The 14,487-nt window shown below is 43.1% G+C and overlaps 1 protein-coding gene and 1 long non-coding RNA gene across 2 annotated transcripts in view; both read left to right on the top strand.

Annotated features, from left to right (window-relative positions):
* The window catches only part of LOC146810311 (cilia- and flagella-associated protein 337-like), a 1,036,625-nt gene that overhangs the window by 109,758 nt on the left and 912,380 nt on the right, over positions 1-14,487 (top strand). The gene's annotated exons all lie outside the window — the stretch shown is intronic.
* The window catches only part of LOC146810313 (uncharacterized), a 76,624-nt gene continuing 66,025 nt past the window's right edge, over positions 3,889-14,487 (top strand). Inside the window, exon 1 of the long non-coding RNA XR_014965662.1 lies at positions 3,889-3,972. This is a non-coding gene — a long non-coding RNA (uncharacterized LOC146810313). The remainder of the gene's footprint in view (positions 3,973-14,487) is intronic.

Raw genomic sequence — 14,487 nt, 5'->3', positions numbered from 1 at the left:
TTAGACTAGCATTTACTTATTTTGCACAATCAGCTTTGATGCCACATTGAAGTGGCTTGTCTATTTCTATGGTTAAAACGGTCACATGATCTCATGCTGAACTTTGAACTTTGTACCATCACCATTTATTGGATCACTAACATTACTCACGTTGTCATGTGAACAAGGCTCATGGGAGCCGAAACGTCAAGACGACACTGCAAATGAAATAAAAGCAGCACTTAATTGAAGGTCCGTGTCCGCTTGGTTTTTGGAGTCGAGGCATCAGCTGTCATCTTCAATCTTCTCAGCGGTATTTGGATATATATATACATATATATATATATATATATATATATATATATATATATATATATATATATATATATATTCACTGGAAAAACATTAGGTTTCATGTGATCAAGGCCGCATGTCTGGCGGCCAAAATGCGTCATTTGGACACTTGATGCTTGAATAAATCATCAATTAACTCTCAACTTTGCCTTTGGAGTCTGTTTCCTGGTGTTGCGCCTTTCTTTGGAAGGTGGTACCCCTGGGATCCGGCTGTGGAATATATATATATTCACTGGAAAAACCATAGGTTTCAGGGATGTTATAGTTAGAAATTAGTATTTAAAAAACCATTGAAATTCACTGAAATAACCATAGGTTTCAGGCACGTTTCACGTGGATTATGTCATCAGTAATGTCATCATGGCCAAGTAGCCCACCAGGTACCTCCAGTAAGCGCCACAGAGCTGCTTTGCAGAGAGGTGGTCCGGGGCCATGGCCCTTTTTACACCTCTCTGCAACGCAGCTCTGTGGCGCTTACTGGAAGTACCTGGTCGGCTAGTTGGCCCCCAGGGACCCTCAGGATTCAAGGGGACTTAATAGGGACGTTATAGATAGAAATTAGCATTTATAAAACCTTAGAAATTGACTAAAAAAACATAGGATTGAGGCACATTATAATTAGAAATTTTCATTTAAAAAAACATTGAAATTCACAGAAAAAAAACATAGGTTTCAGGGACGTTATAGTTTGAAATTAGCATTTAAAAAAAACCTTAGAAATTCACTGAAAAAAACATAGGTTTCAGAGACATTATAGTTAGTTGGACATTTCACTCGTACAAAACCATAGAAATTCCACCGTTATTGTTAGTTCAGCTAACTATAACTCACGCCCCCACAATGCACTGCTGATGACGTCACATATTACATCATTCATGATATGGTCAGTGACATCACTGATGACATCACTGATGACACCTCAAATGACATCACTGATGTCATCATCAAGTGACTGTGCATTTCTGTAAAGTTTAAATATGTTTTATATATATGCCAAGGTGTATTGAAGAATGAGTGTGTGTATAGGTGTCTGGATGGAGGATTTAGTAGGTTCGCGACTGACTGTATAAGTGAGTGATTATATGTAACTTACTGAATGCATGGGTTAGTGACTAAACTGTGTGAATATGTGTATCAGTCTGTCTGTTGTTGTGTAAGCTGCTGCATGGGTTTGTCAGTAGCTACATGAGTGCCTATATGGGTTATTGATTGGTTGCCTGAGTATTTGTATGGGAGACTGATTGTGTGTGTGGGTGGGTTAGAGGTGTGTGACTGTGCATAGATGTATGAGTGGTTGATTCACTGGGTGTATGGGTTCAAGAGTGCATGTGGAAACAGATTTATGGGTGGGTGAGTGTGTGTATGGGTGTGTTGGTGAGTAAATGGATGTCTCAGTGGTACATGTCCAAGTAACTACATATGTAAAAGGCAGTGTTTGTGAGCATTGGAGTATATAAATGACTATACATGAGAGTCAGTGATTGTGAGAGTGGCTTTATGGATGAGTGTGTACTTGTATCAGTGATTATATAAGAGAGTAAGTATGTGTCAGTATCTGTATGAAGAAGTGAGGTGGTGTGTGTATAACTATATAGGTGAGTAAATGGGAGTGTGATTGATTCTTTGCATGACTGACTAGGTGTGTGAGTAACTCAGGACAAAGTTGGAAACAAACACGACGCGGCAGTCCGGCCGTGGAAGATTGCACCGCCTTCAATAATGGGTCTGCAAGGTTGAAATCATTCATTCCTGTTCAGCACAAAGGACGAAATATTGCAAACCGGCCTGACATTCTGAGGCCCACCAGAGGGCTGAAAACCATTAAATAAGTGACTGTTAGGACACGGAACCCACTGTGGGGAAAATTAACTGCACAGCAACTTCAACTCCCAGAACTCACCTGTCATTTCCCACCGGAGGGCAATCAATTTGATTATGCAAATAAGGAGTGTGTTGGGTGCAGCGCTATCCGTGACTTTCAGTTTTCCCTCGGATGAAGGAGCAGCAGCTCCGAAACGCGTAAGGGATGTCGAATTGTTGGAATGCATTGCCGGTTTGGAAATAAAATGTTCAAGTTGAACTGTCTTTTGTGGAGTGGCGTCTTCGAGCTCAGGACAAAGTTGGAAACACAACATATATATCATGTGCCAATTGATTTAGATATTTTTATCTATTTTTGTGTATTGTTTCTGTGACCTTTTTTCGTTGTTTTTTAGGGATCAAAATGTATTTAACATGTATTATAAAAAATTCATGTATGGTATGCATATTGTTGACATTTGTTTTCAAAATAACGACGCTAAAATCTGTTGTCTATGTTCATGGTTACGATGTCACATTATCACGCACTTGCACTTTAAAAACTCAGGCTTCTATCGTTAGCGTCATGTGACCAAGGCCTCCAGTAGGTCGAAACGCGTCATGGCGGCGGTGCAGGTTATGGATTAAAATAAAAAATTAAGAGCACCTACCTCTGGGTCCGTGTTGGTCTCTGGCGTGGCGTATATATGCAGCGCATCCTGTGGGGCGATTCCTTGTGGCATATATATATATATATATATATATATATATATATATATATATATATATATATATATATATATATATATATATGAAACCCCAAATTGCCTTTCAGCTTTGAGGCAGCACTCGACAACACTCCCACCCTCCGGCAATCTCAATCAGCTCGCCTCCATGTCCCGGTAAGGGTGTGTATGCCAACGCGTTTCGAGGCACCCCGGCCTCTTTTTCACAGGCTTGTACAAACAGTGCAGTGAGAGTCCTTCTTCATTTAAATGCATCCGCATCTTTTTATTCGTTTTTATCACCCATCACTTATATGAAAAATGTCTTGCCAAAATGAACTGGTTCCTACTCAAGGATTTTAATAATTGTGTGTTATTCCAAACAGCGCATTGAATTAAGCAGAGGAGAGCAGTAACAAGCGTCAATGGACTCCTATTCCCAGCAGTCACTATGATGGTCACGTACACTAAGCACGTAAACTGGGTGATAAAAACGAATAAAAAGATGCAGATGCATTTAAATGAAGAAGGACTCTCACTGCACTGTTTGTACAAGCCTGTGAAAAAGAGGCCGGGGTGCCTCGAAACGCGTCGGCATACACACCCTTACCGGGACATGGAGGCGAGCTGATTGAGATTGCCGGAGGGCGGGAGTGTTGTCGAGTGCTGCCTCAAAGCTGAAAGGCAATTTGGGGTTTCATTTAATTACACGGCGGCCTGGTCGTCGAGGCATGCACCATCCCATGAAAGAGAAACGGGAGGCTGTGGTTGAAACGTTTCATGCCGGTCAGCACAGCATTCCTTATATGAAAAATGTCTTGCCAAAATGAACTGGCTCCTACTCAAGGATTTTAATAATTGTGTGTTATTCCAAACAGCACATTGAATTAAGCAGAGGAGAGCAGTAACAAGCGTCAATGGACTCCTATTCCCAACAGTCACTATGATGGTCACGTACACTAAGCACGTAAACTGGGTGATAAAAACGAATAAAAAGATGCGGATGCATTTAAATGAAGAAGGACTCTCACTGCACTGTTTGTCCAAGCCTGTGAAAAAGAGGCCGGGATGCCTCGAAATGCGTCGGCATACACACCCTTACCGGGACATGGAGGTGAGCTGATTGAGATTGCCGGAGGGCGGGAGTGTTGTCGAGTGCTGCCTCAAAGCTGAAAGGCAATTTGGGGTTTCATTTAACTACACGGCGGCTGGGTCGTGGAGGCATGCACCATCCCATGAAAGAGAAACGGGAGGCTGCCGTTGAAATGTTTCATGCCGGTCAGCACAGCATTCCTTATATGAAAAATGTCTTGCCAAAATGAACTGGTTCCTACTCAAGGATTTTAATAATTGTGTGATATTCCAAACAGCGCATTGAATTAAGCAGAGGAGAGCAGTAACAATCGTCAATGGACTCCTATTCCCAGCAGTCACTATGATGGTCACATACACTAAGCACGTAAACTGAGTGATAAAAACGAATAAAAAGATGCGGATGCATTTAAATGAAGAAGGACTCTCACTGCACTGTTTGTACAAGCCTGTGAAAAAGAGGCCGGGGGGCCTCGAAACGCGTCGGCATACACACCCTTACCGGGACAGGAGGCGAGCTGATTGAGATTGCCGGAGGGCGGGAGTGTTGTCGAGTGCTGCCTCAAAGCTGAAAGGCAATTTGGGGTTTCATTTAATTACACGGCGGCCTGGTCGTGGAGGCATGCACCATCCCATGAAAGAGAAACGGGAGGCTGCGGTTGAAACGTTTCATGCCGGTCAGCACAGCATTCCTTATATGAAAAATGTCTTGCCAAAATGAACTGGTTCCTACTCAAGGATTTTAATAATTGTGTGTTATTCCAAACAGCGCATTGAATTAAGCAGAGGAGAGCAGTAACAAGCGTCAATGGACTCCTATTCCCAGCAGTCACTATGATGGTCACGTACACTTAGCACGTAAACTGGGTGATAAAAACGAATAAAAAGATGCGGATGCATTTAAATGAAGAAGGACTCTCACTGCACTGTTTGTACAAGCCTGTGAAAAAGAGGCCAGGGTGCCTCGAAACGCGTCGGCATACACACCCTTACCGGGACATGGAGGCGAGCTGATTGAGATTGCCGGAGGGCGGGAGTGTTGTCGAGTGCTGCCTCAAAGCTGAAAGGCAATTTCGGGTTTCATTTAATTACACGGCGGCCTGGTCGTGGAGGCATGCACCATCCCATGAAAGAGAAACGGGAGGCTGCGGTTGAAAAGTTTCATGCCGGTCAGCACAGCATTCCTTATATGAAAAATGTCTTGCCAAAATGAACTGGTTCCTACTCAAGGATTTTAATAATTTTGTGTTATTCCAAATAGCGCATTGAATTAAGCAGAGGAGAGCAGTAACAAGCGTCAATGGACTCCTATTCCCAGCAGTCACTATGATGGTCACATACACTAAGCACGTAAACTGGGTGATAAAAACGAATAAAAAGATGCGGATGCATTTAAATGAAGAAGGACTCTCACTGCACTGTTTGTACAAGCCTGTGAAGAAGAGGCCGGGGTGCCTCGAAACGCGTCGGCATACACACCCTTACCGGGACATGGAGGCGAGCTGATTGAGATTGCCGGAGGGCGGGAGTGTTGTCGAGTGCTGCCTCAAAGCTGAAAGGCAATTTGGGGTTTCATTTAATTACACGGCGGCCTGGTCGTGGAGGCATGCACCATCCCATGAAAGAGAAACGGGAGGCTGCCGTTGAAACGTTTCATGCCGGTCAGCACAGCATTCCTTATATGAAAAATGTCTTGCCAAAATGAACTGGTTCTTACTCAAGGATTTTAATAATTGTGTGTTATTCCAAACAGCGCATTGAATTAAGCAGAGGAGAGCAGTAACAAGCGTCAATGGACTCCTATTCCCAGCAGTCACTATGATGGTCACGTACACTAAGCATGTAAACTGGGTGATAAAAACGAATAAAAAGATGCGGATGCATTTAAATGAAGAAGGACTCTTACTGCACTGTTTGTACAAGCCTGTGAAAAAGAGGCCAGGGCGCCTCGAAACGCATCGGCATACACACCCTTACCGGGACATGGAGGCGAGCTGATTGAGATTGCCGGAGGGCGGGAGTGTTGTCGAGTGCTGCCTCAAAGCTGAAAGGCAATTTTGGGTTTCATTTAATTACACGGCGGCCTGGTCGTGGAGGCATGCACCATCCCATGAAAGAGAAACGGGAGGCTACGGTTGAAACGTTTCATGCCGGTCAGCACAGCATTCCTTATATGAAAAATGTCTTGCCAAAATGAACTGGTTCCTACTCAAGGATTTTAATAATTGTGTGTTATTACAAACAGCGCATTGAATTAAGCAGAGGAGAGCAGTAACAAGCGTCAATGGACTCCTATTCCCAGCAGTCACTATGATGGTCACGTACACTAAGCACGTAAACTGGGTGATAAAAACGAATAAAAAGATGCGGATGCATTTAAATGAAGAAGGACTCTCACTGCACTGTTTGTACAAGCCTGTGAAAAAGAGGCCAGGGTGCCACGAAACGCATCGGCATACACACCCTTACTGGGACATGGAGGCGAGCTGATTGAGATTGCCGGAGGGCGGGAGTGTTGTCGAGTGCTGCCTCAAAGCTGAAAGGCAATTTGGGGTTTCATTTAATTACACGGCGGCCTGGTCGTGGAGGCATGCACCATCCCATGAAAGAGAAACGGGAGGCTGCGGTTGAAACGTTTCATGCTGGTCAGCACAGTATTCCTTATATGAAAAATGTCTTGCCAAAATGAACTGGTTCCTACTCAAGGATTTTAATAATTGTGTGTTATTCCAAACAGCGCATTGAATTAAGCAGAGGAGAGCAGTAACAAGCGTCAATGGACTCCTATTCCCAGCAGTCACTTTGATGATCACGTACACTAAGCACATAAACTGGGTGATAAAAACGAATAAAAAGATGCGGATGCATTTAAATGAAGAAGGACTCTTACTGCACTGTTTGTACAAGCCTGTGAAAAAGAGGCCGGGGTGCCTCGAAACGCGTCGGCATACACACCCTTACCGGGACATGGAGGCGAGCTGATTGAGATTGCCGGAGGGCGGGAGTGTTGTTGAGTGCTGCCTCAAAGCTGAAAGGCAATTTGGGGTTTCATTTAATTACACGGCGGCCTGGTCGTGGAGGCATGCACCATCCCTTGAAAGAGAAACGGGAGGCTGTGGTTGAAACGTTTCATGCCGGTCAGCACAGCATTTCTTATATGAAAAATGTCTTGCCAAAATGAACTGGCTCCTACTCAAGGATTTTAATAATTGTGTGTTATTCCAAACAGCACAATGAATTAAGCAGAGGAGAGCAGTAACAAGCGTCAATGGACTCCTATTCCCAGCAGTCACTATGATGGTCATGTACACATAGCACGTAAACTGGGTGATAAAAACGAATAAAAAGATGCGGATGCATTTAAATGAAGAAGGACTCTCACTGCACTGTTTGTACAAGCCTGTGAAAAAGAGGCCGGGGTGCCTCGAAACGCGTCGGCATACACACCATTACTGGGACATGGAGGCGAGCTGATTGAGATTGCCGGAGGGCGGGAGTGTTGTCTAGTGCTTCCTCAAAGCTGAAAGGCAATTTGGGGTTTCATTTAATTACACGGCGGCCTGGTCGTGGAGGCATGCACCATCCCATGAAAGAGAAAAGGGAGGCTGCGGTGAAACGTTTCATGCCGGTCAGCACAGTATTCCTTATATGAAAAATGTCTTGCAAAAATGAACTGGTTCCTACTCAAGGATTTTAATAATTGTGTGTTATTCCAAACAGCGCATTGAATTAAGCAGAGGAGAGCAGTAACAAGCGTCAATGGACTCCTATTCCCAGCAGTCACTATGATGATCACGTACACTTAGCACGTAAACTGGGTGATAAAAACAAATAAAAAGATGCGGATGCATTTAAATGAAGAAGGACTCTTACTGCACTGTTTGTACAAGCCTGTGAAAAAGAGGCCGGGGTGCCTCGAAACGCGTCGGCATACACACCCTTACCGGGACATGGAGGCGAGCTGATTGAGATTGCCGGAGGGCGGGAGTGTTGTCGAGTGCTGCCTCAAAGCTGAAAGGCAATTTGGGGTTTCATTTAATTACACGGCGGCCGGGTCGTGGAGGCATGCACCATCCCATGAAAGAGAAACGGGAGGCTGCCGTTGAAACGTTTCATGCCGGTCAGCACAGCATTCCTTATATGAAAAATGTCTTGCCAAAATGAACTGGTTCCTACTCAAGGATTTTAATAATTGTGTGTTTTTCCAAACAGCGCATTGAATTAAGCAGAGGAGAGCAGTAACAAGCGTCAATGGACTCCTATTCCCAGCAGTCACTATGATGGTCACGTACACTAAGCACGTAAACTGGGTGATAAAAACGAATAAAAAGATGCGGATGCATTTAAATGAAGAAGGACTCTCACTGCACTGTTTGTACAAGCCTGTGAAAAAGAGGCCGGGGTGCCTCGAAACGCGTCGGCATACACACCCTTACCGGGACATGGAGGTGAGCTGATTGAGATTGCCGGAGGGCGGGAGTGTTGTCGAGTGCTGCCTCAAAGCTGAAAGGCAATTTGGGGTTTCATATATATATATATATATATATATATATGTATATATATATTATCTACTGGCGGTCGCCAGTAGATAGTTATAGTTAGGACCGTGTTTCCATAGGAAATCTGCAACATTCTATTTGGAATAACTTTGGCGCCGGTTGACGAATCCTCGCGAAATTTTCAAAATAGGTGGGGCGCTCCGCTCTGCTCCTTCCCTGAAAGTCTCGGGGGGATTCGTCAAGCGGGGGCTGAGAAAAAAGGGGGGTCCCAAAACGCATTTTCCCCATGCAAATTTCCATAGGGACCTTTAGTCCAAGGTACAGCCCGAACGGCTGAACAGAATTACTTGAAATTTGGCAGAGAGGTAGTCCTCAGCTCAGGGATGTGCCTTTTGCATATATGGAGTCAATCTGTTCAGTAGTTCCTGAGAAAATTGCAGTTAAAAGCACATACATATCTATAGCCGCGCACCGTGCGCGCACCGTGCGAGCACCGTACGCGCACCGTGCGAGCACCCTAACGTGCGCGAGCGTAATTCTGATTGGTGGTTACATGTTAGTCAACGTTCGAATCGGTCGAAACCAGGAAGTGTCGGCCGCCATTTTGTTTGTTTTCAGTGCGAGAGTGAAAAAGGAAGGTGGCGAACGTGAAAAGGGGGCAGGGTATAGAGTTCCTGACCCCCTAGCCTTTGTCAGGGGGTCCCCGAAGGACCCTGAAGGCAGAAAAAACTATTTTAATTTTTTTTTTTCTAAATCGCGGGGGTGCGCGCACGGTGAAAAACTCAAAAAAAATAAAATTATAATTTTTAATATGTAGTTTATTGTAAAATAAATGTATAAAAAAAATAATAATACATACATAACTTAGCATTTAAAAAACCGTACAAATTCACTGAAAAAACCATAGGTTTCACACACGTTATAGTTAGGAATTAGCATTTAAAAAACCTTGCAAATTCACTTAAAAAACCATAGGTTTCACACGTTATAGTTAGGTGGATATTTCACTCGTAAAAAACCAATGAAATTCCCCCATTAAAGTTAGTTCAGATAACTATAACTCGCGCGGCCGCCACTCTATCACAAGGATGATGTCATCAGTGATGTCATGAGTGATGCCACTGACCATGTCATAAGTGATGTAATATGTGACGTCATCAGCAGTGGATTGCGGGCACGCAAGTTATAGTTATCTGAACTAACTATAACGGGGGAATTTCATTGGTTTTTTACGAATGAAATATCCACCTAGCTATAACATGTGTGAAACCTATGGTTTTTTAAGTGAATATATATATATATATCTATATATATATATATATATATATATATATATATAGATATATATATATATATGCCTCCATCATTGCCCACATTTGCATACCCACCGAAACACTGCGCATCACTGATGTACAGAATGTTGGGCCACTTGCACTGTTATATAGAGCACTAGTCTTTTATCTATGTCTGTTACTCAAATGTGCTTGGCATTCTTGCGCCTAGTCATGTGCTATTTTTTGGCAATCAATGGATGCAAACACGCACACCAAACAGTTTCTCCTTGTTTGTTAGATTGTTGCGTGCTCCCGGGGTATCAACCTCTGACAAGGGTGTGAACAAATATGAACTGGCAGCGGCGCTTGACTCAGCGACAGCCCCCTGGGCACAGCAAGGACCCGCTGGGAAGCGGGATAATGTTAGTTCAAATGGAGATTCAAATAAGGATAATCCAATGCGGTTGTTCAAGGAATCATGTTCAGAATTTATTCATTCTCATGAGTTCATAACTTTTTTCGAATAGCTCAGTCACATATCTTTTATATGCATCCAAATGTATATATTTCCCTATGCATTTCGGGCTGGTCGCCCTTCATCAGGGGTGTATCTGTGAAAACAAATAGCGTATAATGCCTTAATGGTCATCAACTGAAAAGGATCATATCCATGCACCGCTGTGTCATATTGTGATCTCTCTCTGTGTGAATACCAATGGTGGTGAAACATGCTATACATGCCTTAGTCCGTGGGTGTCAAAATTGTAGTGGCTGGATGTGAAACAACGAGGGGAACGGAGATTGTTGAATAATTACATTGCGCGTGGTTCGATGTGTAGGTGTTCTCGCATTATTGTGGTGACTGTGCTGTCGTCAGTGTTGAAACAAGATTGAATGAGAGGATGAAACGCAGCGTGCTAATGTGAATTAAATGTGAAAGACTGGCGGGTGTCTCTATCCCGTGTTCACTGTCAGTGACGGGCGAGTTATAAAAAGTGCGTGAACCAATAACAACAGACCACTTAAGTGGTCCCCTCATACGATACGTGCGTAATGTCAAAATGGAAAACGTACATGTTGGAAGATGCGTAGATGGTGCGGTGAAAATGCTGTAATGCGGCTCAAGCCAAGCGTTCGGACTCGATGCTGGAAATACTCGGGATGTGTAGTCAACAGAGAAAAGGGACTCTGTTTTTAATATTGCTAACTGGCGCAAATGCATAAGGTCCAGAGCAAAAAGAAGAGGGCAACAACCACAGGTACATTGGAACCTGTCCACATCAATGCCTCAACAAATGAGCACACGCAGCCAAACCAAGAGAGGACAACCACAACCAGGAACGAGTACCGAGACGACCTAGTACTGAACCTGAGTAATAAGATCTTGACATCTGAAGAGACATCTATCCTTAACAAAGGCCTTGGTTTTGTGACTACTACACATGGAGACGATTTTCAAGTACAATGTGATTTGGCAAAATTTTTCCGCAAAATAAGGCTACATTATTTCTTTAAGAACAAAGATACATCCCTGGCTACACCCAGGGAAATTAATACTGGTCTGAAAAACAAATCCACCTTCAATCCACCTCTACATGAGGTACCGCCACAAGTTCTAACTTTCAAACAAGCGGTTACTGAAGAGATTACAACTTTATGTAAGAACAAAACGAGATCAGACCAATATTGTAATCTACCTAAGAAAGAACGCCTGGCTTTGAAAGGACTTATGGAAGACCAAACTATCGTAATAAAGCCAGCTGATAAAGGCGGAGCAGTAGTCATTCAAGATACTGAAATATATCGCCAAGAGTGCCTCAGACAACTGGCAGACAGGAGATTCTACAAACCTCTCCAACAAGATCCCACCTTGAGGATTCAGAAAGCTATCACTGAAGTAGTGGAAGAAGCATCCGCAAATGGCTGGATCACTTCACAGGAAGCATCATTCCTACATACCCCTCATCCTGTGATGCCTTATTTCTACACTCTTCCCAAAGTTCACAAAACCCAACGGCCCCCACCAGGAAGACCCATCATATCAGGACAGGGGTCATTACTAGAACCCCTATCCACTTTTGTTGATCACTTCTTGAGGCCTCTGGTCAAAGAGATGCCAACTTACCTACAAGATACTAAAGATATCCTACGTCTACTGCCTACAGTTGATTTTGATCCTGACAGAGACCTCTTAGTATCATTTGATGTAGAATCATTATATACATCTATTCCTCAGGATGAGACTCTTGAAACCATCTTCTCTATCCTGAACAATACACACTTGGATACCATTACTCCGGTTCATTTCATCATGACACTTGCACATTTGGCTATGAAAGAAAAAATTTTCAAATTTGAAGACACCATATACCTGCAGGTCTCCGGGACCAGCATGGGAAGCATTTTTGCTCCCAGTCTAGCCAACCTTTATGTGCATTCCTTTGAACAGACACATGTGCTTAATGATGACAACCCCTTTAGCGACTCAATCTGATTATGGAAGCGCTATATTGACGACATTTTGGTAATCTGGCGTGGAGATTTGTCTTCGATTTCACCTTTTTTAGACTGGTTGAACACTAGAAATAACTTTTTGAGGTTCACAGTGGAAGCTCATAAAGAGAGATTAGCCTTTCTAGATCTTTCCATCTTCAGCACCCCAACCGGACTAGAAAGCGAATTGTACAAAAAACCTATGTCTCGAAATTCCCTCTTGAGATATGACAGTCAACATCCGAAATCACTGAGAGATTACCTTCCCTACGGACAGTTTTTGCGTGTAAGACGCAACTGTTCCACATCTGACAAATATCAGATGCACGCAAAAAACCTCACAGAACAACTAATTGTCATACAATATCCGAGATCTCTAATTAAGAAAGCGTTTAAACGCGCCTCTAACAACAACAGAGAAGCATTGATTGAGCCACCTATTGTAAAACCACCGCTGGAACGGCTAACTTTCGTCCACACTTTCAGCACCCTCACCAATGGGATTCAGAAGAGTGTGAAAAAACATTGGCGCCTCTTGAACTCGTGTAAAGAGAAGATACAACTACCTCTATTTTCTTTTAAACGAGGAAGCAACCTAAGAGATAAACTGGTTCATACAAGACCTCGTGAAGAAAGACCTCGCTTCATTGGCACCTTATGGGACTTACCTGCAGTACAAGGACACCACCCATGTGGCACATGTTCAATATGCCCACAAACTAGCCATTCTAGAACACTAGACATAGGCACTAATACACCGTGGGAACAAAGAACTTTTACTAACTGCAACAGCGACAATCTAATCTACGTGATCGAATGCCCCTGCAAACTTCGTTATGTAGGGATGACCACCCGCAAAGTCAGACTGCGGATGCTAGAACATAAGAGCACCTTTCGCTGCAAAAAGACCAACACAAGACTTACACGCCACTTTGCGAGGCTAAACACCAAGCCAACGACTTTTGGTGGACAGTCCTAGAAAAACCTTTCATTCCATCTCATGTAAGCGATATATCTCGCTTTTTGTTTTTAAAAGAACAACGTTGGGTGTTTAAAACTTGTAGTGCTCAAAAAGGACTAAATGATGACATCCTGTGGATCTCATTATAATACATACAGGTCACTGTTCATGATCAGACAGTGACTAGGCCCTCATACTATCTCGTTTCTATAAGTATACTGAACATTTATAGCTAGTCCACTCAGCTATACCCACTAAAACTTTCGACATTAGCCTATTTGTTAGCGGTTCATATTCATATGGTGTTTGTTAAGCAGGATGTCTACTTTGAGACTGTCTAAAGTCCGTGTTACGGTGATTAATAGCCACCTCACCGAGGTGTATGCCCCCCAGTTTATGATACTAGACTATTTATTAGTTATTCCATAGATTGACTTAGCTTGTGCACTTACAACATGGTAAAATGTTCATTGTCCATGTCACGTTGTTTGATAAAGCTTGATCATGGCTTATACATACACAGAACTACGTCTTCCGGACACACTGACGTCATTCTGTAGTCATTTTCAAATCCCGCGAGACATCGGGCATTCATTGGCCAAATCAGAAGCCAGTACAACCTAAACTTTGGAACCGATTGGCTCCGGTTTGACGAATCAGGTTGCAACTTTACACATGCATATGCTTTTAACACAACACACCTGATGTGCCGGTTACCTCCCAAACGGCTCAGATCCAACATCGAGGTACCGACGGAGAGGTAAGGGTTTTTTTGCCTCACTATTACCTTGAAACTGGCGAAATCACGCATTGCATGTTCCATCAACACTGGAACATTTGCGCAGCTGCCATTATAATCATTATCGAGGTTTCACCTTGGGTGTTGTTTTATCTATCAGGGGAAGTCATTACAGAGTTCAAAACAGAGCGTATATGGGACATTCAGAGTAATGTCTAAATTTTAAATCATGAACCGTGTATTTCAGGGTTCATAGTTTTTTCATTTTCCCCGCACTTTCTTTAATTCTCCAGGGCGGGGCCTCCTTCAAACCTGAGTTGATACCGGGTGAGGTGAGGTTCACTTCTCGTGCTGATCAGGTAAGCACTAGAGATTGGGACACAGTTTTCCGTGCGAGAGTATGCTGAACGTTTTCCCCTTACTCTGTTGCCTTTGGTTTCTTTCGTATTTCCACAGATTTTCATGTATAGACTGACAGTACGAAGAAGTTATACACCGCAAAAAGGTTGTATTTTTTAACATATTCACAGTTTCTTTTTCACTATCTATTGTTGCAGTAGCGATAAATAAT

The sequence above is a fragment of the Triturus cristatus genome, chromosome 7, assembly GCF_964204655.1.
Source record: "Triturus cristatus chromosome 7, aTriCri1.1, whole genome shotgun sequence".
Classification (NCBI taxonomy): domain Eukaryota; kingdom Metazoa; phylum Chordata; class Amphibia; order Caudata; family Salamandridae; genus Triturus; species Triturus cristatus.
The sequence above is the reverse complement of the archived record's forward strand: the minus strand, read 5'-3'. Positions and strand labels throughout refer to the sequence as shown.